Source organism: Falco punctatus, assembly GCF_963210335.1.
Source record: "Falco punctatus genome assembly, chromosome: 7".
Lineage (NCBI taxonomy): Eukaryota > Metazoa > Chordata > Aves > Falconiformes > Falconidae > Falco > Falco punctatus.
In genome coordinates, this window is record NC_137587.1 from 49,451,550 (window position 1) to 49,470,085 (window position 18,536).

At 37.1% G+C, this 18,536-nt stretch overlaps 1 protein-coding gene across 6 annotated transcripts in view; it reads left to right on the forward strand.

The window, feature by feature from the left end:
• Positions 1-18,536, forward strand: part of PEAK1 (pseudopodium enriched atypical kinase 1) — a 118,369-nt gene that overhangs the window by 20,797 nt on the left and 79,036 nt on the right. The window contains exons 1-2 of one of the 6 annotated variants that reach the window (XM_080396849.1): positions 7,440-8,108; positions 8,164-15,013. The exons of the other annotated variants lie outside the window; for them this stretch is intronic. The gene's annotated coding sequence lies outside the window, so the exon portion shown is untranslated. Of the gene's footprint in view, positions 1-7,439; positions 8,109-8,163; positions 15,014-18,536 lie in introns of those variants that run through there. 6 annotated transcript variants of the gene reach the window in all.

Consider the following 18,536-nt stretch of genomic DNA (forward strand, 5'->3'; position numbering starts at 1 on the left):
AGGGCCAGAAGAGAAGGCAGTGGCACTATCAGTTCTGCCTTTCTACCCATGTAATCCTTTAATTGTTACCTGAATCTGCACCCTCGGTCTCTGCGTAGTGTTTTGCCAGACACATTGCATAAGCTGTCTTGAAGAGTTGTCTTACTCCTTCTGCCCCCTTGTCTCTTGGTTTTGTGCTACTTTAGCGCATAGCACATGTACTTGTACAGCTGTGTCAAGAATGGATCCTAGAAAAACTGGGAATGAGATATGATGCTTATTTAGCTGAGTTACTGTTTACCCAAATCAATTCTACCTGTGGCCATGCAGAAGGTTTTTAGCATCACTGGACATGAGTTATATTATACATCTTTTTAAATCTTTATCGCTTTAGCCATATTGGCATTCCCATCTGCTTATCACAAATTTGTTGCCTCCTCATTTGTGTTGAAAACAGATTCATAGGTCTGCACTGGAAAGCAGGCTGTAGAAATGTTGTGGGCTTAGTACCTGGGATGGGTCTTGCATTAGTGGACCCAAGGGAGCAGTAAATCTGCAGAAAGATGGCAGCAACATTTTGGAGAGCTGAGTGGGGAGATGACAATGTTCCAAGTTGAGTTTGTCACAAAAGAAAATGTTATTTACCCATACTCTCAGATTATTTGTGTGCATTTCCGGTACTTTTATTTGAATTAAAAGAAAAAGGTTGAGACATAGCCAGTAATTTGTTGTTTAAAAATGCAATGAAACATAGGCTCAACATAGCATTTGTGATGAGACCTAGGATGTGGTTAAAATGGTTATTTTCAGGACTTGGGCTTAGTGCAACAGCATGCTTTGAATTTTAAGTCCTGTGTACTATTGTAAATGTTATCTGCCTTTTGCCGAAGAATTTGTAGCAGGCTAGATAAGATCTCTCCAAGATGGTCCACTTTGCATGAGTTTTGTTACCCAAGCAGTCTTCATTCTCTTCATTCCTCTGCCTTTTATTTATGCATCTTCCTGTTTTTCCTTCTCCTTCCCTATATACTAGAATGCAGTCTATTTCCCTAAATGTAGCTCTTCTATTTAAATGTACCAGTGGTACATACTTACTATTCTTCCACACCCAAACAACGCAGATTCATTTCCCTGTTTGATAATTTTTGCTCTTGACAGATTACACGGATGTCTTCTGCTTCACGAATTCCACAGGTTAAATATTGTAACAGGCAATCAATACTATAGTCAGTTTTGCAAAACAATCTAGCAAATCACTAGTAGGAAACTAGCAATCATCCTCTGCCCAAAATAAACTAATATACAAACCCAAAATTTCCCCACCACATCCTGCACAAATGTCTGTCTTCACACACTAATAAAAATATTTGAAATACTATGAGATTCCTGTGGGTTCTTTGAATCAAGTGACCTTCTCTTGCCATCCCAGGTTTAAAAAAAAATAATAATTCAAAACCTGAAATGCTTGCCCTGAGTGAGCCGAACTAGACCACACAGGTTGCACTATGCATATAAGGACAGTGAAGGGTTGTGCTTTAATAGAGTTTATTAGAGAAATCTGGAGCGAAGCCATCTCTAGACTAGACGGATTAGGAGCATAACAAATGGAAGCTGTTTCTTTCTGTCATGCCTCTACAGCATTTGAAAAAGAAATTGAACTAATATCCCTCATACCTCAAAGTTGTGCCTTAAGGGAGCCATTATGTTCACTCCTCTCTGCACAGAGGCTAAAAGTATTTTATAATGAAGTGGTGTTAATGCAAGAAAAAACATCTGCTTTTTAATGCTGGAAAACATAAGTAGAATTTGTCTTCTGAGTATATTGCAAGTGGTGTTGCAGTTCTGGAAAAATCATTTTTGTTTAGCTTTTTGGGGTTAAAATAATGCTCCCCACTACTCAAAATTTTAAGTTTTTTTTCATGGAATTATCAATATAACAAAATATAGTTTATTTTTTATGAACTGGGAAAATTGCTTGTTGGAGTACCTTCTCACTTGTATTAGTCCTATAAACTACCTATAAACAAGTGGAACTTGTTGAACTGTAATACCTATCTTCAAAACTGGTCTTTCTGATAGGCTGCATTGTCCTTCAGATAATTTTGATCATCTTGATAGTATTTTAAATGGTTTTTCGCAAATAGGTGTGTAACTTGTTGCAGTTGAGGGTTAGTCTTGCTGGTTTTGCATTATTAATGAAAGTCGGAATAGAAAGCCTGCTTGCTTACAGGATCTCACATGAGTTGTCTCAAAAAACATTTTGACAGGATTATTTAGCTATTTCATTCTGATGGGCCAAATATATTCACTACATATTAACAAATTTGTCTGAGAGTAAATATCTGTTGACATAACGCATTGCAGCAGTTGTATTTTGCTAACTTTCAATTCTTTTTCTTTCCTTCTTGGGTTGTTATGTATGCATAAAATAAAAATGCGTTGTCCTATATCCATATATTGATAACTAAAGTTACCACCTTCCTCCAGATGCTAAATTAGGTGTAATTTTTCATTCTCAAAAGTGCAACTTAGCTAATATGTGAATTTGTTATCCTATTGACTCAGTCCAAATTCAGAACCATATAAAAAATTGCCAACCTGAAATTTTCTCTTACAATAACTACATCCTTTTTGTGAAAGTCTAAGTAAAAGGGCACAGTGTTTTTCCTAAATAGAAAATAATTTATTTAGGAACTAGCTGCTGATTTTTGGATTTTATTCAGAGAACTACTCAAATCTGGTCTTCAAAACTGAAAGCCAACTATTTATGTGTATTCAAGAGACAAACTGTTGCCAGGGTAAGAAAATTACTTCTGTTTTTCTATTTAAGATGAAAAGGCACAAAGCAAAACTCAAGTGACCAATTTAAAACAGGATGAGCAGTCTGTTTACTCTCCCTTACTTGAAGAGGAGGCAGGAGTTAATGAGGTGATTCTGTGAAAGTGCATGGAATATGTGATCTGTAAATTAAACAATTAGACTTCTACAGAGTTACTATATTATAAATTAACTGAGATGATTCAAAACATACCCCAACTTCTTGTGAAAGCTTGGAATAAGTTTTGCAGGAAAAGTGTCCTTGGACCAAACTGCCTAATGAACTTGATGGTATTTGATACCTGCATGCCAAATGTAAATACGTATTTTACAGTTATGGATCAGTTATCCAATAGATTATACAGTAATGGAGCTGGTATCTGTTGAGATGGAGCTTATATGATATTGATTATCCTTTTGGGACTTTAAAGGAAATAAATTTAAGTGCTTGAGTTCACTGGAAAAATCTTAAGTGTTAGGGTGGAAAGATAAGACTTGGAGTGGAAATACAAGTTTATTTGTTCGTTTGGAAAAGGTGTATAGATGCTTTTGCAGGGAAAAATGTCAGTTTTATTACCAAAACAATTCACAAAAGTGCAGTGATTTTTTCATGAGCTACTTAACACATTTTTGGTGTTTTGTGGGATTTTTGTTTGGTTTTTTTTTCCCCCAAAGAGTTGAAATATATTTTGTTGTTAACTTTGAATTGTTTAGTGCGGTGGTATTGCTTGGCAAAACTGAAAAATGCTGTGGAACATCTAATTTCTTTGAAAAGAAGTTTTTACTCTTGTCAGTTTGGGACAAAAAACCAAGTTCTTGGAAAACTGGATTTATTTATTTATTTTTTAACTGCCGCTGCAAGTAGAGAGCTTACTTTCCAATATACTTGTCTTTTTTTTCCCCCCCATATTTCCCCATTCTTGTCTGTTCCCACTGCTACCATCCCCTTCTGTCACATCCATTGCATCCTGCCATGGCCTTCTGTCAACTCTACCAAGGATGAGACAGCAGGGTTGTGGCTAGGCTGGAGCCATACATCTAAGACTGGTTTGGCTGGCCAGTTCAGTAATCAACTGTCAAGTCTTCCTCAGCAGTGCACTAGCTTGTACTTTTTGTAAAATTTGAAGATTTTAAGATGCATCTGTCGTCCTAACTCTCCTTTTGTTTGGTTGGCAGTTGTTAAGGAAGGACACACAGCAACGAACTTCATTTTCTTAGAATACCAATATGGATATGTGATTTATAGGAAATGAGTACAAATGGAGTAAGTCTTAGACTTTACCAGAAATATGCTGCTATACCATGCCCAATTCAAGTTTTTACCTAAGAATTATTGTAATTCTCTAGATGTGTTTCAATGTTCAGAAATAACTTGCAAAAAAGATGAAATGACATGCTAGGAAATTAGAGTTGCCTCTCTGTATAATCTTGAAGTGGAGTAATAATAAAAGCATGAAGCTGTTTACAAGTAAAGATCCCAGAGGTACTTAACTGTGGTTCAGCAGATGCAGTTTCTTGATTGTGTTAAGCTGATTTTAGGCAGTACAGCCAAAGAAGGGGGTTCTTGGCTGTATTAGCACTTGTGCAGATGTGGCCAGCTGAATCAAGTTCCTAATCTGGCTGGAAGTTTTCTTGTGTGGGGGATTTGTTTCCAGCCAGAGTAGGAACTACATCTATCTAGCTGATTACACAACCCACAAGCACTTTCATCAGCTACAGCTGGGAACACATGGCCAAAGAAGTTGGATAGTTCCTTCGACCAAAATTAGCTTTTTTATCATCTTACACAAATCTTAAATCTGCACCTTAAGAAATGTTTTGTTAACATGCTGATTGGCTCAGAAAGGCTCAGCTGCTTGTGTACTGTTTAAAGAGAAAAACAACGATCTACAAGCTTGATGGTTTAAACATATTTGAGTATGCAGTAATAGATAATTTTTAAAGTAAATTTATTACTGAATAAATTCAGGTGTTTTAGAGCAGAAAAACCTGTGAACTTTTGTACCTTCACAAATTAAAAAAGGCTTTGTCTTTCATAATGTTTTGTACACTGCTGTATTAATACTACATAAATTTCACCCAATCTTTAGCTTCAGATTACAAGTTTGATGCACATGTCAAGACTTCCAAGACACTATAGATTGGAAATGCCAGTATAACACAGTAAACTGAAGTATGGTGGATTAAACTAAGTTTGCTTTCAGGCTTTCTTTTCTTTGTTGTTAGGTAGTTATACGTTAAGATCCAATCTGTCATTCTAGATTCTTCACTTCCGTTTCAGTTGACTTTTCAGGCTCATCTTAGAGGATTTGTCTTACAGAGGGCATGGGAAGGGAGGTGACAAGATGCTGATCATAGTGGCACCACTCCAAGAACTATAAGACTGTTTCCCAGTTTGTATGTTTTCAAGATCACTTTTTAAAAATTATATTGGTTTCTGTCCCTCATTCCTTAGGAAAGTGCTGCTTAGGCTGGATTGGCACAGTATGGTTTTGGCACAGCCATTTCCACTACTTGTCATTTCATCTTGCCATGGTGTACTTGGGTCTCAGCATTCACTTGTTGTGCTAAATAATTGAGATTATAAAGGTATGAGTACTTGCTCAGTCAAGCATGTAATAAGTTTTGGGGCTGACCAGTATGCATATTGCTGAGTGGCTGATTAAAAAAAATGTTTACATTGCCACCAAGGTAGACTAGGGACATGGAAAGATGGTATCCTCTTGTTTAAGTCACTACTTATTGTTCTTTGTGCAATGAACTTTTGTAGTTTTGGTGTGCAAAACTCTGGCTTGTCCTCTTGAATGTCATTCAGTGTTTTTCACTGGGGATTACTAAAGACATTTTTAAAATGTTAAACCTGCAACAGGTAATTTTTTCTTAATACTGTTTTTATTCTCCAGCTTCTTTGAGAAACGCTATCTCATGGGTCTTGAGTAGATGATAATGCTGCGATAGTGAATAGTTTGCTTTAATGAACTTAATTGTGAAATAGATTTTTGCTGTCTGAAGTCCATACTTTTTTCCCCAATAGCTGTTGCTCCTCAAGATGATTGATTTTTTCCTTGCTTATAATACGCTTTTAGTCAAAAGTCTTTTCTGGACCGTGTCCTTTTACAATCTTCATTACCATCAACTGCTGTTGTCCTCATCCTGTAAGTCATGCTTCAGGTAGCACATTTTAGGTTAATAGTTAACACACAGGAACTCCAGCATGTGTTCAGTTAGGAGCTTGAACACGGTAGTTAACAGATTTGCTTTTAGCCTCTAGTGAGGATTTTCACTAGGAATACCAGTAATGAAAGGAACTACCTAGCAGGCAGCTCAAAACTGAGCATCTTTGTAGATCAAATACTTTTTTACTTTTCATATTTTACTGGAATAACCACTTGTGTTATGGTTTGAACACTTGGGAAAGGTATGTGGTTTCGTGCTGTACAGAAAGATGGAGGATGCCAGCAGTGTGCTTTGTCTTCCTTTAAAAATACCAGTACAGGATTTCCCTGTGAGCTTGCCCAAATATGTTTCTACAGAGAAATAAATGGCTGCTGTATGGAATGATGAGAATTTAAACAAAACATTGGTAATTTATTAAAAACCTCTGGAGAGGGTAGTAGTTTTGTGTTTCAGTAAGATCTTCAGCTTGTTGATTGCTGCAGTGCTTGTGATACTTACTCTGAAAGTGCTAAAAGGACACTGAATTGTGATGGTCTACCCCAGTTTTAAAAGGATGTCCTGCTTAAGGAAATATTCATAAAGCTTAATAAAGTATTCAGCTTTAAGGTTTATTTGTTGAGATTTGAATTCAGGAAATGGCATGGTTATGCAAGAGCTGGAGCAGCTAAAAGAAAAAGATTAATATACTAAGACTTGGAAGAGGAAGCTGGCGTTGGAGGATTTTGTTAGCTCAGGCACTGATTTTCAAATTTAACTAAGGAAACTTCATAAAACTTTTTTCTATTTTTTTTTTTCTTCTTTGGAGTAGAGTAGGGATTCAGGATAAAAAAGATGTTATTGATGTATATAAACTGAAAAGGTTTCTAATCTTTCTGCAGAAATTTTCCTGCTTATTCAGGAGATCTGGGTGTGCTTCACTCTAGGCGTTTGTTTCTAGGGATTCATTAAAATGAATCTACAAGTAGCATCAGATCATTTTTACTCAGCTACATTATTAACAAAAGAGAAAGTTGGAGTGATCAAGCCATGAAACTGTAACTGTCTCTCAGGAACATCTCAACAATTGTGCCTCTGTTTCCTATTTGATTTCAATGCTTTCTGCACAGAGGAGAGAGGTAGTGGTACAAAGCTGAGCTTGTATGTGTCTACACATAGAAAGGTTCTGGCATTTACAGAAGAGTTTACATAATGTGTTATGTTTAAAATAGAGAACTTAACATCAGATTTTTTTTCATAAAGCTGGTACACATTTAATTTTATTGCTGTATATAGTAACTGCAAATAAAAAATAGAAAGTGTCAAAGTTCAGTAAGATTGTGCCATATCACAAAATACCATACAAAATTGCAGTACAAATGATCTGGTATCTCAGATATCACTTCCTCTTACAACTGAGAACAGTGTAGCATTACAACGTTGATGTTAGGTTCGTTTTTCACGGGGGAGGGGGGTGGGGGGGGGGTGGGTGGGAATCTTTTTGAACAGAGAAATGAGATGAAAAGGAGTGAAAGAGAAAATTAATCTATAGAGATGATGTAACTTAAGAACCTCAGGGAGTTTGGACCTTCTGTTAAAAAAAAGCCCCAAACAACAAACCCCTAAAACCAAACAAACAAAAATTGCAACACCTTCTCATAGTTTTGGAAAGAAAAATGAAGATTGTCAATAACCTAATGAAGGAAATGACTAAGGAAATGTTAGTGTTTAAAAATACTGGCCTAAAAGCCAGTGAAAAGGTGATTTGTACATGTTAACTTCTCACCTGTCTACAAGAAAGCATGAAATTCTTCCAGGGCAACTTACATTCTGTGTTCTGTATGCACCTTGTAAGTTAGTATCACTGTGCTGTAACTTTCAAGACAATAAATGTGCATACTGAACCCGATTTTCCATCGCAGCTGAACTGAAAGAGGGGCTTTCTGGCATTCTTGGCTTCTCAGTTCCTAGAGGGCAGCTGAAAGCACCGTGACCTTTGTGATTTATACAGCAGTATCTTAGTAGCCTTTGGAATACCAGAGCTATAAAACTGCTTTTTGTGTGTGGTCTGTAGTCAAAATGTTCTGACCTGTTATGAATGAGAAAGTTGTTTCAAAACTGCTAGTGTCTGAGATGAGGAGTTGATGTGAAAAAATAAGGTTTGTGACTGCACAAATCCCAATAGTACAAATCCCAATAGTACAAATCAATAAGGTTTGTGACTGCACAAATCCCAATAGTACAAATCAGTAATACACAGGCTGGGAAGGTGAAATGTCAGATACTCTAGTGTATACTTACACTGCGTTCCATGTAAGTATATTTGGTATGTGTATTGCTTGACTGCATATAGACAAAACAGCTGGGGTACATGGCCCATTAGTGTGTTAGGAAGTGACTGACAGGACTGTGTTGTCTTCAATATTTTAAATCGGAAGTTTTATAAGGGGATGTGCAAATAAAAATTACTGAAGACTGAGACTTCAAGGTAAAAAACACCAAAACTTCAGGAAATACTGATTTAGAAAATTCAGGATAGCATTCACATGCACAAAAAGAATCTTTGAAGTGTTAACGCAGATCATTTCTAACTTGCAGATAGCAGATCTTGAAATGTAACAATCTGTGGAAAAACCAAATGGATAAAGGCAGCTCATCTTAGTAGCCCAATGAAAAAGGAGCATTTCTAGGCTAAACCTTTGATAATTGTAATTCCAAGGAAAGAAACAATATTTTTTGCTTATTCAAACTTCGTTGACATTAAATAATACTTCTCAGTTTTCTACTGTTCCTCCTTTAGAAGCATGTGTTTCTTTTGGCAGGTAAGTATGCTAGAAAGCTGAGGATAGTTGGGTTATTTTGGAGGAGCTGGAGCTGTTTGAGAAGATAAGAATTTGTTTAGAACAGAAAACTGATCCTAATAGTCTCTTAGGAGACAAAATGGTCTTTCAAAAATACTTCTACTTCTCGATATTAGAAAAGCACTGTTCTACTTGTGGAAAAAGGTTTGTATGTTGAAACTGAAATATGGTGTGAGCTGAGTATGTGTCCAGATAAATTCCACTAATTACTGTTTTCAGTGTACTACTTTAGATTAAAAGTAACCTTAAAGATTTCTTAGTCTTCACAAAACCAAGGTTTGTTAATCTGGCAGTGCTTGCTTTTGTTACAGTATTTATACTTCATCCACTGTACACTCTAATTTTGTATGTTCATCTGTCCATGAGGAGTAACAGGGTGACTACCCCAGGTAACCAGTAGGGAGTACTGTTAGGAGACTGGTTTCCATTTTCTGTGTCTCACGCATTTGAAATCATCCAGAGCTGGGGGGGGGGGGGGGGGGGGGGCGCTTCAGCGACATTTTGGATGCAAATTGAAGTGTAGCTGCTAGTTTAAAGACAATGAGGAATGAAGGTTAGTAGCTTTTTTTTAAAGTAGGAGTAACGCTTTATTAGAATTTTGTGGGTCAGGGAGTGGTATGTATAGGCTGAGACATTCAGTTGCATTGGACTGACTAACGTATACAAATTTTTGCTTTGAAGCATTGACGTTTTTATACATAATGAACTTGATATCACCTCATAAAAGCTAAGGGAACAATTGTATTTCTTAACAGGACATCTTTTTATTTTCCTTCTGTGAACATATGCTGCTAATAGTTGATCTTAAACGTGTCCCACATGAAATACTAATTTTGTCCCATCAGATCACCTGTCTGGAATTTGTTGGACTGAGTTTAGAGTGGATACACTGTTGTTGCAAAAGAGAATTTGTAAAGATACTAACTATTCATTAGCCTTTGTGTCTGGTTTCAAAAGAATACGCAATACAAAACTTCAGTAAAAACTGTCTGTTTACAGGAAGATAGCCATTATTCTTTTGAAAAAATGTTTCAGTACTCACTGTTTTAAAGAATTTCTAATATTCCATTTTTTCTTTTATTTCATGGTGGTTGTTTTATAACTGAGATGATTTTTTTTCTCCTTGTAGTCCCAAAATGTTATCAAGTAGCCTGATCAGCTGAACACTTCTTGTGTTAAGACATGCTGTTTAAAAGTCTTAAGTGGAAGCTAAATGTTAGTGAGGTAAAAGAGAAATTTAAGAAAGAACTAGTATCATACACATTTAGCTCTGAAGAGGCAGTGTAGTGCTGTGGTTTGCTGCTTATAATATGATGTGAGTAAAGGAGTATTTTATAAAAAGGACATTGCAATTAAGGAAATAGCATGTTCCTTAATTACTGCCATTTTAGAATGATCTGCAATAAAATGTGTTCTATGTCCTGCTTTTTGTAGAAATGTAACAGGCATAGGCTCTAAGGCACATCTGGGTTTTAAGCATTTCTATCCTGTATCCTATAGTAATTCTGCCCATTGATTTTGTAGGTGGAAGGGATACTTTGCTAATTAAGTAGGTAAGGAAGGGAAGTTATAATAGTTCATATACAAGGCCTGGAAGAGCATCCCTATCTAAGACTTACGGAATTAGGAGCGTATGATTAATCTAAATGGAGTGAGAAATGAGATGGAGCACCTAAAGCTCCCTAGCTGCTGTTCCAACACCTGCTTGACAGAGCCAGTGGAAGAACACAGGACCTCCTTCCTTTTTCAGAGCATGACTGGATGTTCCAGCCAGCTCCTCCAGCATTTAGATTATTTCATTTAGGAGGCCTTCAAAACAAAAGAAAGAATATCATAAACCAGTATGGGATCAGATATAAGTTGATGTCTTACCTAGGTAACTTTTCTCTGTAGGCAAACACTCTATTACTAGTGAGTGTTTGTGCAGAGCAAAAAGCAGTTTTATAGAAGTAAAGTGTGTATCTGTAGCAGGAGCCACCAAGAAAAAATAAGCAATTTGTATTAAGGTTGGTTCTGTTTGTAGATGTACACTGCAGTTCTGGCCGTAACAAGTAGACCTAGTTATCGCATAGTAATAATTCGTTTCCAGATACTCCTAGCAATCACTGTGTTGCCCTTCATAACTAATACCTGGTGCAAATACAGATCATCTGAATGGCAAAGTACAGAACTTGAGTGTTTTCTCCCAGGATGAGTCTATAGGCTATCTTTTCCCCTTTCCTGGTTGTCTATATTGTACTGCCAAAGTGAGTATTTGCTGTTGAATGTGAATTCTGTTTCTGGAGATCTCTAGTAATCTTCCATACTAAATAATTTTCAAAGCTTTTTGATCTAATTTTCAACAGTGCAAGTTTCTTAAGGTTCCTGACTTTCTGTCTCTAATAATATGGCCGTTTTAAGATGGATAATTCCTTAGCTGCTGAGTTATTCCACAGAAGAATATTAATTTATTCGCTGATAGATCCTAATGGCTTCTGAAATGCTGTACCTTGACTCAGCTTGGAAAACAGAATTTGATATTACTCGGATTGTTTGTCTTTTGGGATGAAGTTGACTCTTGTAAATTATTAAGTTTGGAAGATGACAGCAAAGTCCTTGATTTCTCTGAACAGGTGCTGTATGCTAAAAGCTACTCATTAGTAGGTGAACTGATGGCTGAATGTATTTATTATTGATGACTTGGTGGGAATTTCACTGTCTGAGAAAGGGTGGTAGGCTGATAAAGAAACTTCACATGGAAAGGTGGTGATAAAAGATTTGTCATTTTGTGCATTTATTTCTGAAGATGTGTTTGTTTGCCCTCGTGCCCTGAGGTACCCAGCATGAAAAATTATCACTGGGAAGTAGGTTGAATTTTGTCTTGCACCACTCTTGCTGTTCTTACAGACCCATGGTATTTTTATTATAACTTTGATATAATCTGAAGTGTATTCCTGTAAATTGCTTTATTCATCAATATATAGTAATTTGTATCACTGTTTTACCGCACAAAAATGGCCTGCTAAGCATAGCTAAAGCAATGAAGTAGAAGAGAGTCGTAGATTTCAGCATGGCTACTGTAGTATCCTAGATATTCTCAAAAGCAGTTTCAAAGCATTATTGCCAGCCATAAGGCAGAGAAAGCAGGCATTATTCTGACTGAACTCATAATCCTTGAAGTTTGAATCTGCTTTTAAAGATCTGTTGAGACAAAATTTCATTACTGTGTATCCCATTAAAAAATATACTACTAGTATATGTAGGACAACTTTTCTGCTAATGTGGAAATTTGAAATATTTTATGAAAATAAATCCATACCTTAAAATGAAACCCAAACCTCAGAATGCCCATTTACTTTAAGACATAGCTCATTCAGGATGGTTAATGATTCTTCGTGGTATATCTCCAGTTAAAGCCTATTGAATTCTGGATTGCCACGACGTTGTGTGACACGCCCTGTATTACTCCCACTCCACCACTATGTGCCCTCTCCCTCTGGATCCTCATGGTTGCACTTAGGAGGTTTCCAGCTTGATCAGCTAGCTCCCTGAACGGGCTCACTGTGGGATCACACAGGTATCTGTATACATAGGCAGGAAGGGGCAGAAACTTAGAAGCCAGTGACAAGGGTAGGGATGTGCCAGCCCAAAGTTAGATTGGTTTAAGATCTTGTAGATACATCTTGTAGATATGCCCTTTTGAAATGTCATTCACTTAGAACATATTATCTTCAAGTTTCTGCTGAGCCTGGAAGTTTCTAGTTGAAATGGATTTTAGATTAAGCAGAGAATTTGCAAAACAATAGGAGAGGGAAAAATTGTAGCATGAGTCATAAGCATGAGACCTTCCACCACTGTATGCTTAGAACTGCTGAAATCCTGTGGATTAGTTAACAGAATAACTGTAGTTTCTGGCATGTGATCAGCTACTATGTCCACTGTACTTTGTTGGAATAAAAGAACCAGTTTAGTCATCAAAACTTAGTGTAGTATAAAACTGTCACTTATGACCACTTTTTTTTTAATAACAACATAGTTTAGATGTGCTAAATTAAATGCTGATGTTTGTTAAATGTTTGGTTTTTTATATGTTGTTGTTTACTTCTCATAACTTCTGTGACATGCTAGGCAGATCACAAAACAGAAAAGCGTATATTACTTCGGAAGTTCACCATATAATGACTGATACAGGAAAGGAAGGAGGATAAAATCTATCAAGGCATTTGTATTAAATACAAAATAAAAAGTGAAGTAATCATAGTAAAACATTTGCTGGGGTACAGGATTTGCAGTCGACCTGCATTGGCTAGAGGAATCTGCCAGGTTAAAAGTGTGGATTGTAAATGGTCTGTTCAGAGGTCGCTGAAATTGCAGATGGTTTAACTGAGTGCATAATAGTAATAAAAAAAAACCCTGTATATGGAATCAGTCATAACTGACATAGCTACAATAAAATCAGAATCTGGAGAGGCAAATTGCTTTTTAGCTAACAGTTGAAATGTATCTCTACCTTTTTATTTGTTTGAAACATGAGCTTTCTAGTTACTGTAGCACAATAATACTGTAAAATGGAGTTAAATCTTCATTTTTGCAATTGCTTCTCTTGACTGCTTTGACATTTATTGATAAAATCATAGGAAAATGAATACTGCTTAGAGGCAGCAAAGTGGCAGTAAGTTTCTAATAGATGTGGGGCATTTTGGTTGGTCTTTCTCTGGTTTTCCTTGTCAATCTTATTTATAATTGAGAAGCTCAGAAGTCTTCTGCAAATCTTCTACAAGATTTTGATGATGTCAGAATGTCTTGTTGGAGTCATTTTGACATTGAACTTCAGATAAGACTCTGTAAGATTTCTGCCTGGGTTTATTGCTAGATCATTTCCTAAGCCTCCAGTAATTTGTATCTGTTAGCTATCTGCATACAAAGCTCTGTGGCAGGTGCCCACATATTTTCTCAGAAGCAGGTATCTATGGAAATGCTAGCCTTCCAAGCCAACCTGACCCTCAGAACTGGCTTTTGAGGACTAGGAAGGTTTTCTTACAGCTTGGTTTCCAGGCCCCTCTCAGCTTGCCTGGTTGACTGCAGCAGTCATTGGAAACTTGAAAAACTTCCCACTTGTGAGTCTCGCTACCTGCTGGTGTGTAATGGCATCAGATGGCAAGTTCGTTGCTTGCTGTAACAACTGCCAGGGCGTTGCTTAGCTCTTCTGTAACTCACCAAGCAGGCAGTTTGGCATCCTTGAGAACATACCTGGAAACACCAAAGCATCTTGTAGTCAGAACATTCAAAACATGAGCAGGTTTAATTAAAAGTAATTGCCATTTTAGTGCATATTCTTGTGTTTGTTTCAAATCCTTGTGCAGATTTAGCCCAGATCAGTTTCTTACTAAGTTGAATTAAGTCAAAATATTCTTGAGTAAATAAAGTGTACCCCTGTGAGTGATGCTGATGAGGCTTATGGAAGTTGCTTGATTGCTGAGGTTAACTGCAGCAAGGTTTTTGGGTGCAATTTCTATAAGCCAGTAGGCTTGCAGGTTGCAGCCTCTTGCAGGAACACTGTAGAAGTTGATACTTGGAATGCAGGTGTGTCGGTCACTTGCCGAACTTTATGAATCCCATGTGTACTGGGATCAGCCAGCTGAACTATACTAGCAGGTTTTCAATGTTCGCATTCATGAGCATGAGTCACTTCATTGACTCAGCTTTAGGTCTGTGAGGGCAAATGAGAAGGATTCCTTACGGATCAAGTATTCACTATCATCTTTTCCACTTTTCATTTTTCTCTAATGCAACTACATAGTTGTCTGTGTATATGTACTACTGTATGGCTGGCAGATAGTAATGCTAGAGTTAAAACAGCTACAGCAATTTGGGAAGTATTCTCAAAGTAAAGTTATCTGTAAGAACGTAATCGGGTTTAGAAGCCTGCTGCTGCAAAGGAAGTTCCTGAGCCTCAGCCCTTCCTCTTCCTCCCCACCGACATTGGTGCTACTGCCTCAGATCTTTGCCAGCTAATTTAACTCACTAACCCGGCAGAATGTGAACCTGGCAAAAGTAGATGTTCTGCTATGTTAGTGAGTTGGTGGGCACAGAAGTGGAATCAGAACTGCATTCCTGACAGCAACATCAGGGAAAGGAGCAACAGCAACGTCAGGGAAAGGAGCAAATCCTCAGTCTTCCATCTTTAATGACAGTGTTGTGTAACTTCACTCTTAATGATACAGGTATGCAGATAAGGAGCATTGCTTATATCATTAATATTGTGTGTGCGCAAGGTATCTAACTATAGGTGTTTTGTGGCAAAGGCTGTCTGTCTTCTGTGCTGCTTCACCTCTGATACTGAAAAAAAGCTAAGATTCTGTTAGCAATCCTAAAGTTACTGGAATTAAGTGATTTCATGTGATAATGGTAAGAATTAGGAAAAAGTTATTAGAGTATATTACACTAAGGAGGAACCCAATTAAGTTTGCGGTCAGCTTTCCTGAAGTAAGAAAGCAAGCCAAGATGCATACTGCCAAACTCTTTGAAGTCCAGATAACCAGTGAAACCCAAACCACTGATGCTTAATTTGAGGTTTTGTTGAATAACAGGATAGAGGAAGAAGTGGTTATTACAGAGTATTTTTTACCTTCATTCTGCATGTCTGATAATTCACTGTTCAGTGGGCTGCTTTAGCGTGAGAGGGGAAGAAGTCTTCTCATATGTACTGTCATCTGTGAAGGGAAAGCGAGACAACTTCTGGGTTACAGGTCAGTTCGCTGGAAGGGGGGAGGTCAGAGCATGCCCACTCTGTTCTGGTGCCGGGGGCTGTTTGGTGTGCAGCTTTTTACAGGTACTGTTGGTTTTAATAACCTGTGCTCAAACAGCTGTATGGCAGGTTGGTACTCTGGCTGGGTGGTAAAGCAGATGAAGAAACCGGTTCAGGTTTAAAATCTTTTTAAAATAGCTGAGAGAATATTCATGACAGCTTTCTCCATGGTTTGGAATCTTTTACTATTCTGTGCTGCAGGTTTGAAATTATCAGAATATAATTCCAATTTGTGTAGTCTTCCCCCTGCTTTTCCGCTGTCTGTTTTTAGCTAAGCAGTACATAGTACATAGCCAAGCTGAAACACAACTGTAAACTAGTAATTAATTTGTGATGAGCAATGAATTACAGACACCTGACACTTGGTTAGGTAGCTTTGTCATTGTGCTCCTAAAGTTGTATTATTCCAGGTAGCATGTTGTGATAGCCTTAGCTATCGTGGCTTCTGTCTTTTGCCTTTCTTCTGTAACACATAGATGTAAGCTGTATTATACTTTTATTACTTGCCCTGTTACAGCCAACACTTTTCCATTGTTTTTTGTTTTGTTGGTTTCCTGCAAGAGAGGTTCTCAAACTGTAGTCAGCAAAAATACTCAAACTTAGCATTTAAAAAAAGTTGTTTAATGTATATGCTACAGTCTGTGTGAACTAGTCGGTCTGCATGAAACCAAGTGACCTGATAGATCATTTTAAAAACAAAGTTTAGGAAACAATCCCATCCAGGTCAAGTTTTCTTTCACCCCTCTGGCTTGGAGGAAACTGCTGACAAGTGCGATGTTTTTATTTAGAATTTTCCTGTACGAGATAGCAAAGTTCGGTTCAATATGCATACACAGGTTTTTAACTCTTAAGTAATTTCTTCCTCAAAGATGAGGGAATAATCAGTTTGCTTCCTTTACATGAAGAAAATCGCCTCCAAATTTGTTAAATGGAAAAGGAAAGAGGATTTATGCTTATCTTGGTATACATCTCTAAATATTCTGTACTTGTTAAGTAGCTATTTTCGCAATGGTGCATGCTTTCCTGTCTATGTAACTTTTGTGTAATGCCCAAAATTCTTAATGGAAACAGATCAGAGCCTAAAAGGAAATAGTCTAAGTCACTCTTTCAGCCATACATCTCAGCACCCAGCAAGCTAATGCATGTATCTGAAAAAGATAATGTGATGGAAGGCTCCATTAAACCCATTGGAGCTGTAAAGCTGCAGAAATAACAAAACTGTTGGTATTTTAAATGAATGGTTAAAATAAATTCCTGTTGGTTAGTGCTGGGCTATTTGAAGTTCCCCAATGTTTAAAAGGAAAAAGGAGCAGGGATTTTAACCAGCTCAATTCATTAAAAAATGACTTGTAGATGGGGTTTGAGAGGATAATAGGCAGCAGATTGCAGTGGGAAAATCGTGGCAGAGCAGCAGCTCAGAGTTAAATACATTTATGCAGAGTGGGCAGCAGAGAGATGTAAAGAATTCTCTACTGCAAATGTTGCAGAGCACCAGCATAATACGCTTGTTTTGTTTCCACTGACACTTAATGTACTGTAGCTGTTTGTGGCAATATTTACATTTATGAAGTCATACGCTGAAAAGCTTTAAAATATTGGGAGTGTTACATAATATGCAAATATCAGTGGGTTTTCTCCCATTTATGTCCATATTTTCAAGTACAGTCATATGTGGAAAACCTAGTGTTTCTTCCAGTCTGGTCCTGCTTTGTTCTAGAGCAAACTTTCCTTCCCTAGCTCCCAGTGTTTTGAAATCTATTTAGAAAATACTGGCTTTTATCAACACTTCATGTAGTCTTCTGAAAATGCAAGAATGGATTATATTTTTTCCCAAACCTTCATAACTCTTCCAAATTAGATGGTTTTTTATGAAGACAACAAAAATTTTACAGCCAGCAGAATTTAATTATAAAGGGAATTCCTGAGCAGGAAAGCTTGGTTGTGATACAGTAGCACTGGAAAATCTTTTTCTTCTCCTCTGTCTTACTCCTGGGAAAATCTGAAATATCCTTGCTGCATGTTAACAACAAAAAATTAAAGATTGCTTTGACAGACTACAAAACTTAAAATATTCTCATGGATGACACCTGCAGATTTTCTTTTTACTATTAAATAATGGAAACCAACATTTTAATGCAACTTAAAGCATTTCAGAGCACATTTCTGATCTGAGGAGATACACTCTAAAATTCCTGTGTGGGTTTCTGCAGTCCAGGGATGCAATAACATGGAATATGTTTTGTGTGTATCCCATGGGATTTTTCTTTTTTAATTTTTTTAATTTTAATTTAATTTTAATTTAATTTTAATTTAATAATATTCTTTGCTGTTTGAGATATTGGAGGTTAGAAGTTGGCAGTTTCTCAAAAATGTTAATAGAATGCATTTTGTAGCCACAAATGAGAACAGTATCAATCACAAGAGCAACCAAGCCTCTTGCACTCACATTTGACCTTGTGTAGAAGCTTACGAAAGAGAGAAAAACTTGGTGTGTCAGTGCAGAGCCTGCCATGGGTATATTTTGAAGCATTTTCTTAATACAAGATGTTTACCCCAGGGGGACTGTACTTGTAGTGACCTTACCTTACCTTTTAGCAAAGAACATCTGCAACAAGCTGTTTCCTACTGTACCACTGGTGTACAATCAGGTAGTAGTAGTAAGCTGAGAAAGCAACTTTGCTTGTCACAGGTTACTCCATAGAGTTTTGGTGTGGGCAATAATGACCTGAGGGCATCCCAGGTCAGAAGGGTGTGTTTTTTTCCAAGACTGGCCAGTGTACTAGATGAAAATACATTCTCCAATGTTTGGGAATAGTTTGTGCTTTTGGAAGTGAATAATAAAGGTTCCCAGTTGTCTTTTAATACTGGGAAATAAAAGTTCCAGGTATTAGACTTACAACTTTGAAAGTATTAGATGACTAGTAATCATTCTTCAACCT